The following is an 18,352-nucleotide window of genomic DNA, read 5'->3' as shown; positions in this document are numbered from 1 at the left end:
GTTTCTTCCTCTCTGTTTCCATTTATAGCCCTCCTGCCTGGTACAAATTGTATATTTGCTTGTGCTTCCCCACTGCCCCATAGTTGCACCAATTATAAAGGGGTGAAAAGAAGAGACTGCTTTTTCTATTCTAGCCATAATCTTCCACAAGTCTCAACTCCTTCTGCTACAAAGATCTGCCTTGGCTTCCAAGCACTTCACTAAACACGGTCTGTACACATCCAAGGACAAAAATGCTTTTACTCAAAAGTGGCCTTGTATAGCTCTCAAGTTGCTGAGAGAGTTGGGCTGCACAGGAGATTAGTTTTCTTGCTGAGGAATATCCTATTGGGACAGCCATATTATTCCTGTCTTTTTGGAAAGTAGGCAGGCAAGAGGCAAGGCATAGATTACCAACTATGTTTAAAGACAATGAAACATTCAATGTTTTAATAGGTATCTCTAGAAGAGAGCACTGCTGTGCAGTACTCACAAGTGTTCTCACTGATCCTCTCATCTGAAAGGATTTTTAAAATCCTGAAAGGATTTTTAATAACCTAAGACCCAACCTCAACAACAGATGATTTCTTTAAAAAAAATATTTCCGACAACATCTGCCTCACTCACACCAACATCTTTTCACAGTACAAGCAGCCTGAGTGACTTGAAGTACAGCCACCGAATTTTGTTTTGGGCAAACTGAATTTTCATGAAACTCTATCCAAGGACTGGCAGAAAGACAACAGGAACTCAAGGCCATGCTTGTTTTGGAGAGGTTCTTCATGTTCTGTATGCAGCTCTGGGCTTTCTGCACATGCACAACTCCTGCAGGGAAATATTTTACTTTCTTCTGGGAAAAAGGCAACCATTCTGCTGGTGTTATAAAACAAAAAGTGGAGGCCTGACCAATATTTGGGTTTGATCTTAAAAGAGGAGTAACACTTGGGTTTAGCTCACCAGTGTCCAGAAGGGCTGTTCTGCTGAGCAGCTGGGGGATCCCATCTCATAGAAAAGCTTCAAATCTGTGGAAAGAAACAGACCAGGAAGAAGATTGTGATGACTGGAATATAAAAGAGCATGAAGGCCAAAAAAAACAAGACAAATGTCATCTGAAAAGACAAGTCTATTATTTTAATGTCATGTTCACCCTCACTTTGAGGAGTGGAAAATTAGTGGCCAGAGCTTGTGCATCAGTAAAAATCAGAATATTGGTGGCACTGCAAGTCCAAATGTTTTAGCTCCCATTTTTTTTGCTCAGTGCAAATATTTTCAACAGACATTTCTGAGCACTCATTTTTCTATCTTCTGCCAGTCTGGGGTACTTTAAAAATGAAGTATAAAAGAAGAAGAAAATAAAAAGGGGTGTGATTGAGAAGGTCTTGGTAGGTTATGCTGGAGCCTTGCTCATCAACTGATGCTCAAATATCCAAGCACTTGATGGCTTATCAATACATTAAAAATACCTCAACAGCAGGTCTTTTGTTACAGTATGGATGCATAACAAATCTTGTTTCTCCAGAAATACACTGCTTAAGTTGTCTGAGTGATCTTTAAGCACTTACAAAGGAAAAAGGTCCACTAATGCAATTTCACTGTCATTGTTTCCAGACCTATTGAACTGTAAACGCTGCCTGTGAGGCAACTGATGTGTGAGCACCTAATCTGGAAAGCTATTTTTAAGGAACATATTTCAGGAGGTAAATTTAGTTAAAATGTATGTAATTAGAACATGAAAGGGCAACTTATTTCATGGAGAACATGATACAATACTGGAGATGCCCGATACAATACTGGTATATGGTAAACTCAATTTCTTTCCTGCATCTGGTCTTCACAGATGTAAAAACCTATGCAGACATGTTGACAATATTGTATATACTTCATGAAAAAATTGAATTTCTCCTTAAATTATACTGTGAATTACTCAGCTCCCTCTGCATGAGATAAAAAAAAAAAAAAAAAAAAAAGAAAACCAATCCATGAATACCAAGGTTTTTTGCATAATTGTGAAGTCCACAAGAATTACTGTTACATTTATATAACTTGGATCCACTATGATTTTTGAATGTAATTGAAATAATTCCTTTGGAATGTGAATACTTTGCTGTTCTGCACAAGAAGTTATGAATTATCACAAAGTTCTGAAATCCACTCAGTACACATTTTCAGCAACATAAAGTGGTTTTCCTTGTCATTTATTTTTATTTCAGTTAGTCTATAAAATTCAATATGCTTGATATTAAAGAGGAAAATGGATAAAACAGTTGATTCACTGCATTTGCCACTGGCATAGTGGAAATTACAGAAGAAACTTTACATCAGCATTCTTTGATGTATTAGTTGATCATCAGCATTCAATTATTTAAAAGAGGATTTGTGAATTGTAAGCCAGTAGTAGTGACAAAGATGACAAAACAGTAAAAAAAAAAACCTTTAGAGAGCATAAAATTAAAAAAGAGAATGTAGTCTGAGCTAACAGCTGGAAAAAATCCTGCACACAGAATATCTGGATTTGTCAGTGACACAACTTGCTTTAGATCATTTGATTATCTAAATATTTGACAGCATTCAGTCTTGAGTAAATATTCTAGAATTTAAAAATACAGTCAATAAGAGAGAAAACATCCGAAGAAAGCGATCATTCAGGACATTGTCAATATTAACAGGGACAGCACTGGGCTGGTCATCAGCCACAAAGTCTTTAGCAGTCGGTGTGAAACCAGAGAGATTTGTCTTATTCCACCCAAACCGTGTCTGCAGTGATGTGCTGATAACCTTCCGCTGCTCCTCACCTCAGACACACTGTGCTCTCCAAAGCACTTCTCAATTTCCCTAAGCTGGCCAAATGACACACCAGGAACACAATAAAATCAGTCTGGAATGTCCCTGCTTCCCCAGAACGATTCAATTTATCTCCTTTGCCAGATTTTCTTCTTCCTAAATCCCCGCTCCCCCCTGCCCCCCGCCAAATGCCGGTGAATTTCCTACAAACTCTCTACCTTTAATAAATTAAGCAAGTTGTCATGGGAGATGTTATCACCACCACTCACAGAAAGGAGGGCGTTGTAGAAACTCTAGGAAGGATATACAAACTAGTTGCATTCAGAAAAGAATAAGGATAGACTATGGCAATACTACTCAGGGGAGTTCCTTCACTGGGTGCTGGCTCCTTTTGTATTTGGCAGCTCCATGAAAGTGTCCAATTTCCCTGGAACACTCCTGTGACTGTCCAAATTCTATAATACCAAGAGAAGGAAGAGCGCTGCAAACTTAATTTCTTATGAAAAAAAATGCAGAAATGTTTAAAATAGGGCCATAATCCTATTTTTTCTTTCACATTTTTCTTTAGCATAAATGTTTTCTAAAGCAGAATAATTAAATAATGAAAAGAAGAAAACAATGAAGATTGGTTATCTTCTTTGGGGTTTTAAGAGCTGTACTTAGAGGGGAACAGGGTTTTTGATATTCTTTTTAGGGGGTGGGGTGGTCTTGGTGTTTTTTACTGTGTTAGTTTTAAACATCCCAAGAAACTATAGAGGAACTGATGAGTTAAAAAACCCAAATCAACAAAAAACAACTAGTCAGAATTATCAAATCGGGTGGTAAATGTTAATTTATGACAAGCTATAATATGGTCAAATTGCTGTTAAAAACTTGGAATGACCAGATAAAATTCATCAGTCTTCTATCAGAGTTCACCTTTTTCCCCCCCCCCCTTTATTACTCCAGCTGCAGGCTGTCCAGCAGGGTTTGAAATATTATTTTCCTTAAATAATTGTTCTTTCTCCCTCTCACACTGCTCCTCAGGTCTTGCTTTGCTGTGTCAAACATGGAAAGCATTTTTACTCCCCTACTAAAGAGTTTTCTTTCCCTTTCCCTTTCCCTTTCCTTTCCTTTCCTTTCCTTTCCTTTCCTTCCTTTCCTTTCCTTTCCTTTCCTTTCCTTTCCTTTCCTTTCCTTTCCTTTCCTTTCCTTTCCTTTCCTTTCCTTTCCTTTCCTTTCCTTTCCTTTCCTTTCCTTTCCTTTCCTTTCCTTTCCTTTCCTTTCCTTTCCTTTCCTTTCCTTTCCTTTCCTTTCCCTTTCCCTTTCCTTTCCTTTTCCCTCTTCTCTCTTCTCTTCTCTTCTCTTCTCTTCTCTTCCTCTTCTCTTCTCTTCTCTTCTCTTCTCTTCTCTTCTCTTCTCTTCTCTTCTCTTCTCTTCTCTTCTCTTCTCTTCTCTTCTCTTCTCTTCTCTTCTCTTCTCTTCTCTTCTCTTCTCTTCTCTTCTCTTCTCTTCTCTTCCTCTCTTCCATCATGAATGCCTGAGTGTTTTTAACGAAGACTCCTAACGAGCTTCACGCCATCCTCCAACACTGCAGGCTGGAAAAGCTTCTCCTGACACATCCTCCAGTCACATTTGTCATTTTTGCACTCGTTCAGTGTTATTAGGGCACGACAATCCTGTGGCCACCCAAAGGACTCGTAGCTGATGCGCCTGAGCTGCGTTCCCAGCAGCACAGACACACATTTAACTCGATCACTGAGCAAGCTGCAGAGCAGGAGGCTCCTTCTCTCGTGCAGCAAGGTATCACTGTCTGATGACTGACAGCAGAACAATACCCAGCACAAGCAGCTTCCAAGTGAAGTTACTAATTAGTGCAGATGTTGTGAAGGTAAGAAGCCATCAGAACTTGGCAGGAATAACTTTGTCATTAAGTTATTCGATCTCTGAGTGACAAAATGATTTGTAGATGACTGTGCTGCATTCTCTGCCTTTCCTTCTCACACTCCAACACTATGAACAGGAGTGTCATTTGGGATATTTTCCCTCTCAGCTGTGTTTCTTTCTGGTCACCTGTCATCTTCCAGCAAGGATGGGAGTAAGAGGTTTGGATGTCATCTCTGTTCAAACATTGTGAAAAGCAGAAATGGAGCTCTTAATGACAGAGATTGAGCACAGAGCAAGGAGATGTGAAAACACAGCTCAGGCTGGAAGTCTGGAGCCATCCTAAGGAGACAAGTCATCAAGAGTGGAGCAGCACCTTATCCTAACCTCATGCTCTTAATAAAGCCTGGTGACATGACATAAGGCATTTTCAAGTCCTAATCTTTTGGTTTGGCTTGATTGGGGTGGAAGTACACTGTCACTGTGGCAGAGGCAGGCTGTATAGAAGACAATAGAGCAGCCAGAGATCAATGTCACAAAACTTTCTAAATGAGAACCTCCCTGAACTGGGTGAAAATATTTCAGGAAAATGTGGAGGCAAGCACAGGAACGTGTTCTCCAAATGGTGTCTTCTCACGCCTGGAATTCAAGGATCTCCTATGCATGCAGGCACAAGCCACTGCTCCTGCTTCAAAATGAGCTGCAAGTATCTCTAAGACAACACCATCCCTCCTGATGTGAGCATTGTGCTTGTCATTAAACTCTGCTGCCAAAACTTCTGGGCTGACTGATGAGCACGGCAACGCTGGCACTGTGCACACACTGACACGAGACAGAGCATCTCATGTGCAGGGAAGGAAATGCTACACTCCTGAGCAACAGGCTGTTCAGGACAATGACAAGCCAGAGGACAGAGTTATGAGCTACTCCTACCACAACTGAAAGGGACAAATAAAGCGTTGATGATATCAATATTCCAAAAGTACTATTTAAAAATACCCCAGTTTTTCCTTAATGTGAAATTAAAGGGACGCACAGACCATACAATTATGCAATATGCATAGTGAGGGATGTTTACATGCACAGCACCCCTCCTAGGGCCAGTTTCCACCAACACACTTGCACAGCTTCACTGCTGTCACACTCTCGTTAACCCTGAGTGGCCATTTCTGCTCTCTCGGTGGCTATGATTAATTAGCCAGCTTTGAAAAGCAAGCTGTTCTGTGCCAGAAAACTCTGAAGGAGTGCACTAAACACACAGGGACACAGCTAGGCCCCCAGTCTTCAGCTGGATCAGGACTTCTCAAAGGCTCTGGCAGATATTTTGCCATACCCATGTGACAAAGTGAGTCCACGTGCCAGCACAGACCCGGCTGCTGCCACTGCACAATCACTGTTTCCTTCTCTACAGGAAAAGGGCTTCCACCATTATGCTACAGCTCATCCAACTACACAGACTCTGGAAAAAAAACCACAGGCATCAACATCAGTAGCCTGATTTTTAGATGTGTTAAAAATGTGCAGCTCTCAGAGTTACTATACAGAAAAGGCAGATTTCTTTCTCGGTGCCTAGCACCTAAGTATCTAAATATGGAGATTTTTTGATTAATTACCTGCCAAAACCCCATGGATTTTCAATATTATTCATCCAGCTACATTGTAAGAGATCTCTTTCATATCTTTTAAATGCAGATCTAGGCTCAGGTGCATGTGTCGATCCCTAAAGAGCCATTTCTGTATCAGATGATTCACTTTCTGCATATGATAAGGTACAATAAAAGCAGTCACCAATAAACCACACCCCCTCACAATTTGCCTTGTGTAATTGCTACATACAAGAGCTTTGCACATGAAAAGCTACTGGTAACTTTTCCACCCAGGTGCAGCCTCTGTTCCTCTGCAGGTGCACGTAAAGATTAGCAAAACATTGCTTGTTTTAGGTTTGCTTGGATTCAAATACCACAGAGGAACCCGTCTTCCTGTTCTAATTGATGGTGTGGGACTTCAGACAGAGGAAGAACAAAACCCTCTATGGTCTGCGTATAGCAGGCACCAAAAATAAATAATTGGTGACAAGCTTAACTGGAGGCTAAGGGTAAACCACAAATGAGTGGAAAATCCAGCGTTGCCCATAACAGTTATTTTTGTCACTGTTGGGATTTTCTGCCGCGACCGTAATCTCTTACAAATAAAGCCATTTACCAGCAGCACATCAAAAAGGCATTATCAGAAAAATCGGCCAGATAGACTACTTCAGCTAGAGCAGTGCATGCAATGCTGCCCTTCTTAAAGGCTCAGATTTATGAGGCAGAAACATTGCTCCAGGTGCTTTGCAAGAATAGGTACAGGAGGTGGAGATTCCAGAGAGAAGGGTGTTGTGTTGGGGTTAAAGGTTGTAAAGCTGCATTTGCACCGTGATTCCTCAATAGCTATAAAATTAACTTAGCTATTTCAAGAAAGGACAGGCACAAAGCTGTCAGTGCTGCAGAGACAAGGGAGGAAAAAAACCCTTTTTTTTTTTTTTTCCTTCAGTAAAATTTCTGTCAAAATGGAAAACGGGATTTAAGTAGAGGTATCAGAAAGTTAAAGTTTCATCTGCAGAGAGTTCAATTTAGAAGCAGACTGTGAGAGAGGGGGAGAGGACAAGGCGTAGGAAATTTAACATGCTTCCCAGGCACATGCTGTGACAGTATGATTCTCACCTCCTAAAGCCCGTGAATCAAAGGTATTGAAGATTCAAGCAGTTTTCTCCTGGCAGTGGGTGGCCTCATCCCAAAATCCAGCTGCCTTTCTGTATGAGACAGCTGAAATCATCTTCACATAGATGCTAGATTTATGTTATTATGCAGATCATATCAAACATATATGCTCTGCTGAGTTTTCTCACAGCATAATTGCCTCTTTCTCCAAGCTAAGCACATGTTCCATCACAAAAGATCCAAACAGATCTTCAGGAACACCCCAAAAAAAAATGAACCAAGTTATTAGGTGATTATAAATAACAGTTTTCTCTTTCTTTTCACTCTTCCTCACTGACTTTCCTCTACTTCAGATTTTTCAGCGCTGACCTGGAGCTCAGCTCTTTTCAGAAGCAGAAGTGGAGTGCTAAGCTGAAAAGCTCTCACAACGAGTACCTACTTGATTATTTGACAGTCAGGGCCACAGAGTGACCACACAAGCTGCCAACGTGGCTGGGAGCAGAGGTCCATGCAGTCAGACTTTTCCTCAACACTGACCAAAACAGGCCCCTTTAGGCAAAAAAATCCACACAAGAGCATGGAGTCTCTCAAAAATCTCTCCATTTGAGCCAAGGGGGTCCCATGATAAAAGATTTATATCCCTGTCCTCGATGCTGACAGAATCACAGAACTGCTGTGTATGATCCTAAAGTCCCCTCATCTTCTACTCATCTTCTTCAGTGAAGAGTCCAAGTTATACATACAAGAGGCTTTCCACAACACTAAATATTTTACTTTTTTCCCTTGGAAGACCCTCAGTTTTTGCTGCAACTCTTCATCACTGGCCCTTTTTTTTCCTAGCCCAGATGTGAGCACCAGCTGTGCCTTTACTGCTCAAGATCTTGTCATTTCCATCAAAAGGTGAGTTTTTACACCAAAAACTTGGTCCACCAGGATTTGGTTCTTCAACTAATTTTTTTTATCATTCACTTAATAGCACAAAAGAATCGGTGCACTATCTCCCAGTGCTCATATTCACCTCTCAATGCAGCAGTTCTGCAGCAATTTAGTAGAAATAGCTTATTACTTAGTGATAGCTGGTATTAACCATGCTGGCTTTTTATGCCATGTTAGTCTAAAATGGGTATGTATGAGTGTGGTATCTCCATCTGCAACTGTATGCATGTGATTTAAAGCAGGTTATCCAAATAAGAATTTAAGAATGCAGGGTATCCAAATAAGACTTTAGAATAAGAATTTAAAGCAGGGCATCCAAATAAGAATTTAGGTATCCAAATAAGAATTGTAGACACTCACTTTGTAAAATGGCAGCATTAAAAAGCTGACACTCCATTTTGTAGTTAGCACTAGGCTTTTCAGCAGCTCTCCAAGTGCAACTTAGCATTTTTCGTTCAAAGATTTTAATCTTTGAATGAGCCCAGCACCTAAATATCCTGATTTAGACACCAAGGTATGTGTGAGTGGTAGATTCATTTGGGCCTCTAGTCCTTGGAAAGAGCAGCTGGAAGCCATGAGAGTTTCATTTAAATGCTGAAGTAGGATCTGAGCTCTTCTGAAAGTCAGATATTTAGGGGTAAAATCTATAAGCATTCAGGTCAGCGAGAATTATCATCTCTGTTGGACAGGATACATTTGTTTTACTAGATAAAGCAGCAATCATTTAGCTGTTTTTCTCACAGCACGAAACGCCATGTTTCATGAATTTCTGAGAGTGTGGCCAAATCCTGTATGCTTTATCTTCCCTCTGTATTTGCTGTATGAAAGAAACAGGTAAGGTTTGCAATAGGACAGAGAACCAGCTGAAAACCTGCTGTCAAGATTGCAGATCTGAAATAAAACACATATTCTGAAAGGCTCTACTAATTCAGCAAGAATAAGTGAAATCTGAAGACTAAAAATATCAGCCTGAGGAAGACCCTATATAAAATCTGTGCTATTCTGCTAAACAGTTTCTACTCCACTGATGCTATTAGGCGTTGCTATGAAGATCTGAAGTGTGTTGAGCAGTTTCCTTAGTTAGGGAAACTTATTTGACATCTGTGAATGTGCCATTTATATATTGCATACGTAGCAGGAAAAGATTGATTTATCGGTGTAGCTGAGTAGAATAGATTTATATATTCAACTCCAATTTATCTATTACCTTTTGGGAAGGGTAAGAGGGCAGAGTTTGTGTAATTGAAGAAAAGTAGTATTTGCCCCTTACTGGTTTTGGAAAAAACCTTCCGTTTTTTTACAATCTCTGGAAAAAACAAAGAGAATTCCCAGCTTAAAATGTCTTATCACACAATTTCTAGCAAAAAAAGCTTTAATTGTACCAAACATGAGGTTCACCATGCTCTGCCCAGTTTAATCTTTGCCAGGATCCTGTCTGTCCTATTAGGTAACACGGTTTTACTTCTTTAGGCTGGTGCATAATCCTGGAGGAACAAAGCTGCCAGCGTTACCATTTTATGCAGTTTCATATGCTATTTACTGTTTCCTCTCAAGGCCACAAGCCTGAGAATATTGCACGCCCACCCACACATGCAAACACATCTTTCCTTTTAATTGCATTCCTAGCCCTGGAGATTACAGATCATCATTTTGGAACTGTAAACTCTGCTCATCCCGAAATACCGAAACCAACCGAAGATGCGTGCAATCTTTGGGTCTTTTCTGGGATTTTTGGGGTGTTGGGGGGCAAGGTGGGGGAGAGGAAGACTTCTGATTTGGGAATGTTCCTGGTAGGCCAAGTTTACCCCGTTGCAGCTTATGCAACAGCTCTGACTCACTCGCTGCAACCCATCTGCCAGGGTGCATCCTGCTCCTGCTGCAGCAGCACTTGGAGGGGCTGCAAGGGGCATCCAGGCTTCTGCTACCTGAGGATCGTGTGGCTGGGAAAGAAAAACGTATCACACAGGCTGCAAAATTAACCTGGAAGTGGCGTGCACACCCCAAGGGTGAGGAGGATCCAGAAGCTGCCTAGGAAGGACCAAGCCCTTGCAAAGATGGATCACGGGAAGCCTTTCTGGAGGGTGGTCACTGGAGCATCAACGCTGTTTCCTTAACACATGCACAGGCAGCGTCACCTCGGGTGAATTGAGAGCTCCAAAGCTGGAGACACAACCCACTAAAACCATTTGTGATGATGGGCCAGCTGCAGTGGAAATGTCATCACAGCTGATGCCTTGGCTTGCTTCAACTGCCATTTATGTCCTAGCACAGTAAAACTGGCCTTTATTTTGCATTTATTGAAAAGTGATTTAAAACACTTTCACACCTTTTTTTTTTTTTTCTGTCAGCAGAACATACTTTGGAGCTTTCATTGGTTTTGTTCCTTTTGTCATTTTTTAAAGCTAGAGCTGTTAAAAAGTCAGCAATTTCCATGAGAAGACAAATGTTTAATACTTAATAAATACAAATCATGGAAGAAGTGAAATTGTTAAACTTTCTCCCCTCTTGGAAGCAAGAGATAATTTCATACCTGTGGGAGGTGCTGACTGCCCAGCTGTTTCCTTAAATATATTATTTGAAGTATTCTTAAAAATACTGTTCCCTCGTAACACTGAGCATCCCCATTACCCTAACCATCAAAATAATTTTCATTGTGAATGCAGGGCATTCTCACTTGATTCATGACAATAAGGAAAATGGAAAGCAGACAGAAAATCATAAATGATTTTGCAGTGTTTCTGTGATGCTGAATATGAAAGTCCAGAAAGGCCAAGCTAATCTTCCATTGTGGGCCATTCTACTTAATTATTGTGAGAATCAAAGGTTCTTCATTTCTTGATCACCCTTGAAAAATGAACAACCACCAGCAGCCTCACTGTAAAATTATCAGCCCTCAAGTTCTAAGCCGAAGGGAGAAAAAAATTGCTGAAAATATAATAAAGAAGGTAAGAATACATCTGCCTTTGTAAACAAAATCACACTGATGACTAAATGGCATTCATGCTAATACTGCCAGAGGCAAAACTGTGACCTGAGAAAAAACATCAATCTCTTTTTGTTGCTCTAGCCTCATTGGGATTGCTGTATATATTAATATCCAGATTTTTTCCATACATCAGTTGCTACTATTGCTTCATATTTTCTCCCCTGCAAGGTCAAAATGTAGCTCATGGAATCTTACTATTAAAAATAAGAAAAAAAAAAAAGAAAAGAAAAGAAAGATTTGCTTCCAGTCAGCTCCAAGTCACCATGAAAGACAGACTGATCTTAACATGGAGCAGCCAGAGAAAGGAGCTTCAAACAGTAGGAGCAGGGATGGTAATGGAACCACACTGAAAGGTCAATACAGCCCTCAAATTAAATTAAAGAAAGAAAAAGAACCTGCCCTACACTTCCTAAGATGTTCATACCCATGTGAGGATCGCAACTATAACTCAGCAGTGACACACACAAACCTCAGCAGGCTCCTGTCCCACTTGGCACATCCCAGCCTGGGGTGCTGCTGCTGGAGGGGTGCAGGGTACCCCAGTAAAGCATGGTCCCAGGACCCTGTCTATCCCCTCACCCCTCTGCTAATTCAGCCTCCCCCACGTTTATCGTTTATTCAGCACTGCTGTGGCAGCACATTTCTCTCTCTCTCAGGATTTTTCATTGAGGTGCACAGAGAGAAAATGTAAGAGAAAACATTTTCTATTTCTGCTCCTTGTTTTTCTCTTGTGGAATGTGTTTGGAGAATTGTTTACCTGGGGTGATTGCTTGGTTGGATTCTGGTGAGGATTGTTTGGGCCTGATGGCCAATCCAGCCCACCTGTGTCTGGACTCTCAGAGAGGGGCACGAGTTGTGAGTTGGTTAGATATGGGAGTTAGAGAAAGTAGCATGTAGTTTTTAGTATCCTCTTTTCTATAGGATATTAATGTATTATAACATAATTATAATAAAGAAATCATTCAGCCTTCTGAACTAAGTCAGACATCAGCATTTCTTCCCATTGGGTTTGCTGACATCTACAACACACTGCCACCCACGAAAAGCTGGAGACGACAACGATCCGCTACGAACCACACCAGGGCAGCTCTCCCAGAGCCACCCACTCTCACAGGATGGTCTGGAGCAGGGCTACAGGCTGAGCAGAGCCTGGGCTGACCACAGCTTATTCCCTGCCCAAAAAAAAAAGGCAGGACAGTCCCACCCTCATCCGTGCCTGGGAAACAGGGATCCCTCCAACTCCACAGAAAGGTGGAATTTGTTATTACCCAAGCGGTGCAAGTGACACCAATCTGGCTCACAGGTGTTGTGATAAGCAAGAACCCTTGGAATATCTCTCATATTCCCAATACTATCTTCTTTTGAGTGTCAATTTTCCCGAGATGCAAAGTGGACTCAAAAAAAACCTATCAGGTCTAACAAATCAGTCAAAGCCAGCAAGTAAGATTGCCTTGAAACCTTATAGAAAATAACTAAATGCAGGATTTGAACAAGGTCCTGGCAGGATGAGTTTCAATTGCTTTCAGATGTGACAGCAAAATTTGAATAGTCATAGCTTTTTGTAAATTTAGGCAAGAGCCATAAATCTCTCTCTCATTTGTCAGTTCAGTTATGTTCCAGTTCTGCTGCTCTACTCAAATGCTTGGCAAGATTATGCTTCTGTGTTTTATTTCCTAATCTGACCATTATGGTAACTAATTTATTTCTATGTAATTTAATTATCTTTAGCTGTTCTGCATCCTTGGTGCTCTCTGACTACTCCATCTCCAGCTATTTAATTTTCACTCTTCTCCTGCATTTGAATGATTGCTCTTTACATAGATTGCTGGCATGGAAATGTTGCTTAACTTGTAGCATCTGCTGGCAGACCCATTATTTTATTTCAATACATCACCTGGCCAAGGGGATGGACCACAGAACTTTGATCTTTGGTCCTCAGGGTTTGCATTCAGAAGCCATTATTTTCTTACTGATGTTAACAAAGTTGCTCTGCTCCTTCCATCTCTTGGTTCCTGCTCCTGTTCCACCAGCAGGTACTATTTTCAAAGCAGAGAGTTTCCTTGATCCTTGCAAGTCTGCCTTTAGTTCCTTTATTTCTGTTTTAAAATCCTGCCAGGCCACCGGTGGGAGATTCAAGCTGAGGAGAACCTACTCCCCCCACTTTTTGTTGTGATTGATCTTAGCACCAGTTTCACAGCTGAACCCCGTGGAATGCACATTTCACCTCTACCTACAATAGAAATTTATTCCACCTTCAAAGCCCTCACAGAGGCTCAGCAGTAGGTTTGGCTTCTCTCAGGGCAGCCTTTCCTCAGAGCTGCCTCCAGCTCCTGGGTGCTCCCCTGCCACACACATCCCTCTTCCCAATGCATAGCAACTGCAGGATGCAGGCATCATTTCTCTTGTTTAGCATTCTCCCCGTGTCACCTTTCTTACAGCTGTTCTGCCACAGCAATATTTGTAAAAGTATAATAGCCTAAAATGTGGCATTTGGATAACAGAGGCATTTCACACAAACTTGTCTTCATTTTAGCCATGTGTATTTGTGTCTCAGAGGAAAGCAGCATTCCTCACACCTTTCTTTTCAACATTTTTCTAAATTAATAAGTCTCAAAGTAGAATAGCAGCAGATAAATTTACTTATTAGACAAGAGCTGCCAAAATTTGCCACTAACAGGTGTATGCAGGACATATTTCTTCACAGTAAAGAAGAAATTTAATCTCCAAATTATTTCAGTTGGCACTAAGACAGAAGTTCTTTATTCTAAATATATCTGAACAAGGTTTCCACACAAGTTTTACTTTTGTGGTATATTAAAAAAAAAAAAATATTGTTTAATAGGCTGTTCTAAGGGCAAACTACAATTGCCAGATGATATCTTAAATAATACAAAACATATTCCAGTTTTCTGGAAATCTTTCTAAAAGCATGTATAGCTCTTCCCACTTTTTTAACCCACTTTTCCTTCTTGGCTATCATCCTAATAGACCATGCAGAACCTCTCACCTCTTTTGCTTCAAAACTAGTCACTGCCCACTCCCTGAAGTGGGAACTCAGGTGCTGCTCCCCAGTTTGAAGATATTCCAAGGGTGAGAGAAAGCTGAGTATGTAGTGAGATGACAGGATACAAGTTGGGTCTGGCCAGCCCATCTAGCAGCATGAAAGAATATGGTCAGCTGTTCTGGCTTGATCTGAATTTCTTTCTTTTTTTTTTTTTTTTTTCCTGAGGACATCAGCAGAAATCACACAGTGATTCCTCAGTGTGAGTTTACAGAGAGAACATGATGCCCACGCTAAGAAAACCAAAGTGAATTTAAGCCATCCACTGAGAAACTGGCAGAAAACTGGCAGTGAAAGCTGAAAGCCTGGTGGAGTTTGCTGGTGGCAGGGATCTGCCAGCTGTGCTGACCCTGCTCCCCTTGCACATCACTCCTCTGTGCCAACCCTGCTGCTCACAAACAGCCTTCCCCTCGACAAGGTTCCAGAGACAGGCACAATTTATCCTGCAAACACTGCTCCTGCCTGCTGGAGGTGGGCTTGATCCAGAGCAGGGAGGACATTCTGCACATTCTCCTCAGCGCTACCTGCGCAGACGTGGGGATATTAGAAACAGGAGCCAAGTGTCTGTGGGAATATCAGCTGGTACCAGGAGCTGGCTGCAGCCAGACAGAGCAAGAACAAGCAGGAAGGTGAGAGCATAAAAGTCTACAACTGCAATGCAACAGGAGCCTGAGGTCACAACAGGGACTATTATTTTCTGGCAGGAGAGAAATAGTAAATTGATGCTTCATCCTGATCTGGTGGCTGGCTGACATCTATGGCACCCTGCCACAGGTGGCTCACACGACAGCCTCCTGCAGTATATCTTCCACACTTAGGAACATTACAAGAAGCAGAGCAGTTTCCACAAGATATATTGTGTTTGTGCTTTCAGAAGCCTCTAGAACCTCACAACAAAACAAAACCAAACCAAACCCAAACCAACACCCCAGCATACAGGTAGCTGAGGTCTCAGAAGCAAGGAAATTCCAGAATTGGCTTGTATAGGACAACCTTAGTTTTGTTTCTTTTTAACATTTTATATATACATTGTCTTAAGTGCAGGAGGAAACAGAGACTTTTTAACAAAACGCCTAGAATTATGAATATGCATCGGAAATCTGTGCGGGTGCATCTGGGTGCTTGATTTTGTTTTTCAAACACAAAGTCATGCAACTTTTCCACTACGTCTACATGCTTCAAATTGCACTCATCTGTCCCAGAAGATGCTTACCCGGGAACCTTGTATTTCAAATATGTAAACAAACCCACTAGTTTACAGCCTAAAAATACACCCCAGAAGGCACATTCTGATTTCCTTGGCACTGCCCCTCGATCCAGCTCTAGAAACAGACCCCCAGCCAACTAATTTACTCTAATGCCAACCGAGGAGTAATTGTGCTGTGCTCCAAATACTTGTTCTGCTTTCCTTGCCAGCACCACCAACAGCAGGGACAGAAACTGCCCTAAAAACAGGCAGTGGTCCCTGGATCCTTTAGCCTGACCCCCAGGCAGGAGAGTGAGGATGCATCAGCAGACCTGTGCTTGTGACAAGGTAAATTGTGAGCAAGCCGATGTGAAATTGCCAGGTACGAGGCACCTGCTGGTTATGACAAATTTTGTTTGCTCCGTTATTGCAGGCAATACAAAATCAGGGCATTACACAGCTTCTGCCCTTACATCCAGTGCAGAGAGGGATTTCTTACAGGGACATGTGCCTCCAGTATCACTGCTTCAGTGTTTATCCCTGGCTCCATTCACTTTTCTGCTTATAGCCCACAGCCAGTAATGAAACACTGCTTCTTTTACAATGAAAATGGGGATTTTTTTTTTTTTTTCAGCTCAGTTACTGATGGAGCTTTCAATGGAAACCTTCGAAATAAAGGTCTCCCAAATTTTGCCTCAAAGACACCCAGTCTAAGTACAGATCTGGATGTTACAACCCTGGGTTTTGTCAGAAGTTTTCAATGTCACTGTAAAACCATTTATGTTTTAATATACCAAATGGACATGCCTATATATTGGATTTTGTTGTAGATATATTGATACAAGGTGGCATCAATTTTTTGCCAGAAATCAGTGGCTGTAAACACTCCAATTTTACTACTTAAACTTACAAAAGCAAATTACTGCTCATCTGTACTTAGGAGTCCATTTAAGCAGGTAATACTTGCAAGTGCTAATTTTGCATAAACTCTGGTAATGTTTATTAATGAAAGAGACAATATAGTACCAATTAGGAAATGTTCAGCAGCTAGTTAATAATAGACAAAATAATCCTATTTGCCTCCTCAGCTGTCTTTGCAGATGTTTAACAATGAAGATATCTGAGCTCAAGTAGCCTAAATAAAGAGGCTTTTTCTCACATGCCTTTCTGTCCTTGAATGTTTAGCTCAGATCAACAGCTGAGACTTATGAAGGTAAAGCCTAACTACACATTTCCTTTCACTCCTGCACTGTCACTGTATGTTGTCAGGGGCTACAAAATGACAAAAGCATCTCCAGTTCAGGGGGAGATCAGGACATGCAGCCCCTGCTGTACTGGAGGGGACATTCCTTCTTGACCAGCATCTCCACCTTGACTCGTGCCTGCTGTACCACAGCAGTGGCACTCACTCTGGTGGCACCTCTCTATTTTCTCTTTTTTCCAGCTCCATCCCTGCACAGTCCAGGCTGGGTTAGCACTCTCTCTTACACAAACTATGAGGAATTGCAGCTCAAGAGGATGCAGGAACCCTGATGGCACATGCCAAGGTCAGCCTGGTGCACGCTCAGGAACAGCAGTTTGGGCAGCTCTGCACTAACACAGATCAGTCCTCAAGTGCTGGGGGATGCTGAAGTGGCTGAAAGACTCGACAGCTTTGCTTCAGTTGCCTGTTTCTGCTCAGCAAGGAGAGCAGAATCCTTTCTCTCTGGGAGATGTACCCTCTCTGTCCTTGCTTCCTCTCATTCACATTTCAGTGCATTATCCAGCCCTTCCACAGCAAGACTTCAGAGAACCACCCTCCTTCAAGGCACGTTTAGTTGAAATTTGCTGTGATTTACTCACACCATGGGAGGAACAGTATTTCACTACAGCTGTTTTCAAAAATTAAATGAATTACAACAAATACTAATGAATTAATATAATAATATGTTGCATTTTGCACATTATTTATATCATATTATAGCATAATAGTCATAATGAATACTTTTCTCTCTGGTGATCAGTGAGAGGACATGAGGAATGGCATGAAGCTGTGCCAGGGGAGGTTTAGGTTGGATATCAGGAAAAGGTTTTTCACCCAGAGGGTGGCTGGGCAGTGCAACAGGCTCCCCAGGGCAGTGGTCACAGCACCAAGCCTGATAGAGGTTCAAAAAAAATTTTGGGGCTGTCATGTGAAGGACCAGGACTTGAACTTTGATGATCCTTGTGGGTCCCTTTCAAGTCAGAATGTTCTATGATTCTATGAACTACTGAGATCTGCTCTTCTCCCTTCCCTCAAATCCATAACACTGAATTCTGCTTTTCTTTAAGGTCCTTCCCACAGGCTCACACGACATGGAGATTAGCAGACAATGCAGAACTGTCTGAGAGCATTTCAGCAGGAAACAGTGTCAAATTAACCAAGTTAACATGATAGATTGTGATAAATTGAATGCCTGGGGTGCTATGTGCCTGAACTATGTGGTGCTGTGTATCACAGCAAATGTTTTTCCTAAAAACCCCTAACTGGGCAATTTCAACCATATAAAAATGCTACTAAACATGCCTTTGCTTGTTGCCACACACTTTCTTCTCCTTCTCAGCAGCTATAAAACATATGGTTTACAGTGCTAAGAGCCTCTGTAGATCATGCAGTAATACCTGTGGGTTATACTTAGTCATAGACACGTCTTCAGCTGATGTCAATTGTAACAGGCCTGACTTCAGAGCTGAGATTATTTACAGCAGCTGGGCATCTGTGCTCAGCACTTACCAAGGCAGGCAAACGAGAAGGGATTTGGCTTTAGGGTCAGGGGCACATTAAAGTAGAACTTGGTCTGGAGAAATTAAAGGCAGGCAAATGACTCAAATCTGGTCCTTGT

This window comes from Vidua macroura, chromosome 3 (assembly GCF_024509145.1).
Source record: "Vidua macroura isolate BioBank_ID:100142 chromosome 3, ASM2450914v1, whole genome shotgun sequence".
NCBI classification, from domain to species: Eukaryota; Metazoa; Chordata; class Aves; order Passeriformes; family Viduidae; genus Vidua; species Vidua macroura.
This window is presented reverse-complemented; position numbering follows the sequence as displayed.